Raw genomic sequence first — 3,296 nt, 5'->3', positions numbered from 1 at the left:
ACCCAGCATCAGGCTCTCCTGGAGAGGGGAGTTAGGTGCAGACCCCTCGCACCAGCGAGGAAAGGATTTTTTGCTGCTGCTCGTGGAACAAAGAGTCTTTTGTCTGCATTCGATGTTATCAGAAGTTATTTTTAGGTCAACGCCTGCACTTGCTGGTGTTGTCGGGATTATCTCTGAGTCGACAGACCTTCAAAGACTCTGCCTGAGTACGAAGAGGGAGGAAATCCTTGTGTTGTCTCCTGGAAGGGACATTTGCCCTTGTACTCGGCCTGATAAGGGTGTATTGCTTCAACTGGGGAATTCCTATGAAAGCCCTACAACTTCTTAAGAGTCCTAAGAGCTCCTAAATCAATTAAAGCGCCTAAATATGCCTAAAGTTCCCGAAAGTCCTAAAAGATCCTGAAAGCTCCTAAATCCCTAAAATGTCCCAAAACCCCTACAACAACCTAAATGTCCTAAAACCCCAAAAGCCCTAAAAATTCCTGAATATCCTTGAAGTTCCTAAAAGCCCTAAAAATTACTAAAAGCCCTAAGAGTTTCTAAACCTCTTAGAAGTTCCTAAAAACCCCAAAAGTTCCTAAAGCCCCTTCAATTTCCTAAAAGCTCCAAAAGAACTCTAAGGCTTCCAAAATCCTCTTAAAGCCCTAAATCTTGCTAAAAGCTCCTCAAGGCTGCGGCGGCGGGCGGGAGGGAGGGAGGGATCAGGAGATCGCGGCGGCGGGGCGAGGGGATGGGCAGGCTGCGGCAGGAGAGGGCACGTCGCGCCGGGGCTGCTGCCAAACAGGGGAGACGAGCGTGGGCAGGGGAGCCCCGGCGCCGTCTGCAGCCGAGGGATGTGCCAGCCCCACTGCCCAGCGCTGCCAGCCCCACTGCCCAGCGCTGCCAGGGTGCCCAGACCCCCCCAAAACCTCTTGGGTGCTCCCAGCAAAATGCCACCATAACCAGGGCTTAGCCCAGCTCCGGTGGATGGAGGAGGATGAGGATGAGGATGAGGAAGCAGAAGGAGGCTGGTGGGAGGGAATGCCCCTAGATCTCTCATCCGAATCTGGTGAGCAATGCCAGGACAGCCCTGGGAGTCTCTCGGGGAGTGCCTCAGCTGCCTTTGAGCGGCTGTGGGTGCCCGTGCTCCCCTCCTTGCTGCTGCTCCACCTCCCTCAGCCTTCCTCCTGGAAAAACATCCGGTGAGGAGGTGAGTCCGCCCCACCCCACGTCGGGATTTCTCCTTCAACGAAAACAGGGACACAACAGGTGCCAGGGCAGTAAAACCCGAACAGCAATAAACCGGGATTATTTGTTTAGGCTCGGCTTTGCAAATAACCCCCCGGTGATGTCAGGGAGGTCTGGGGGAGAATTGGTCCCTGCGGGTGTCTGCACGAGCACCAGGTGAGGATGCTCCCATGGGATGCAGTAACTGGGCTCATCAGCTCCCCAGCAGACAAGTCCCAAAAGCAGATCCCAAAATGGAGCCAAGGTCTTCTCCAAACCTTCCATTTACCATATGGATTCAGTGTTTTTCCTGGCTGCTTGTTTCCCCAAAATCTGTGGCATTTGCTATAATTCCACAGCTTTTTCCCTGGAGCCAAGGCTGGCTCGGAAGCCTGAAGGTACCGTGGTGCCACCAACCCTCCTCTCCTGGGCAGAAAAGGATGGCACAACCCCTCCAGCAGCCCGGCCCTGGCTCCTGCCAGGCAAGGTGCCCAGAAAGGTAAATGGCACCATTTCTCCTTGAGAAGATCACAGGGGCCGGGCCCCCTCCTGCCCATGCCCGGGTGCTGGATGGAGCCAGCCCTGGCACCGTGGCACTGGGCGGTGGGTGGGGGGCTCGATCCCAACCCCTGCTCCCTGGGGAGTGCTTCAGCCTGCTCCTGGTGTGCCAGGCTGGGAAAAGGGTGACCAGCAGTGGGCTCAGCTACCCGAGAGCCAGCATGTCCCACCAGTCCCCAGAAGCTTTATCTCCCTGGGGACCTCCCAGGAATGCTGTGTTCCTGTGACCGTGTTCACAGGGGTCTTAGGATGAGGGAAGAGACGAGGATCTGAGTCCATGTTTCAGAAGGCTTGATTTATTATTTTATGATATATATTACATTAAAACTATGCTAAAAGAATAGAAGAAAGGATTTCATCAGAAGGCTAGCTAAGAATAGAATAGGAAAGAATGATAACAAAGGCTCTGTCTCAGACTCTCTGCTCGAGCTAGCTGGGCTGTGATTGGCCATTAATTAGAAACATTTACCATGGACTAATCACAGCTCCACCTGTTGCATTCTACAGCAGCACTTAATCAATGTTTACATTTTGTTCTTGAGGCTTCTCAGCTTCTCAGGAGGAAAAATCCTAAGGAAAGGATTTTTCCATAAAAGATGTCTGTGACATGTTCCCGCTGCCAGGAGCCAATCACCGAGTGATTGTTTTCCAAGCGCCACCGGATACCGGAGCAAGGTGGATGTGCGGCAGCCAGAGTGACTCACAGCACAAACCCCCAAACCTGGAGATGGGGAAAACGGGCACGGAAGGCGCTGGGATGTGACTCTCCCACGATGGGGCTCACGGGGGAAGGTCGGGCACTTGGCACCTCACCAAAGCCGCAGGCTCTCAGTGAATAGCTGAAGTCACGGCCGGAGCGGTGAGCCATGCACAGCTCATCCCGTGCGAGCGGGGGCATCGCGGGGCCGGCGGGCTGCGGGGAGGGGACACAGAGCCCCGGCGGGACGGGCCTTTGTCCGGGATGCCGGCGGCACTGCCGGGAACGCGGCGGCGCTGGCTGCCCTTTGTGCCTGGAACAAAGAACAGCCAGAGGCTTCCTTCGCTGTCCAGCAGCGGGAAGGAGCCAGAAAGGGAAATGTCACTCGGCAGAGATGGGCAGCGTGTCCGGTGGGGCTCTGACCCTGCCACCCGGCCAGGAACGGGCACAGCAGCTCATGGCACCTCCCTGGCTCACCCTGCAGGGACAAGCGTGGGGGCCGTGGGGACGCTCATGTCGCCATAGGCGGATTTGCCGTGCTGAGATGCTGGTCTGCACTCCAGCAGGCAGAGCGGGATGTCCGGCTCCAAAACCTCAGGCATCAGGAGAGGAAAAACCCCAGTAACATTTCCAGGTGATGTCTGGTTTATGCGGATGCACCACGGGCTCAGGACCGACTCGCTGCCCCCAACTGATGGATTTAATCCCTGCAATTTGTCCTGGCTATTTATTTCCACAGGCTGGATTGCTTCAACTCCGAAAGTGTTTAGTCACCTTGAGGAGCTCTGCTTGGCATCTGCCTTGCTCAGTGAGAGCGGGAGGAAAGCCGAGTATC

The sequence above is a fragment of the Geospiza fortis genome, unplaced genomic scaffold (genome assembly GCF_000277835.1).
Source record: "Geospiza fortis unplaced genomic scaffold, GeoFor_1.0 scaffold97, whole genome shotgun sequence".
Classification (NCBI taxonomy): domain Eukaryota; kingdom Metazoa; phylum Chordata; class Aves; order Passeriformes; family Thraupidae; genus Geospiza; species Geospiza fortis.
The sequence above is the reverse complement of the archived record's forward strand: the minus strand, read 5'-3'. Positions refer to the sequence as shown.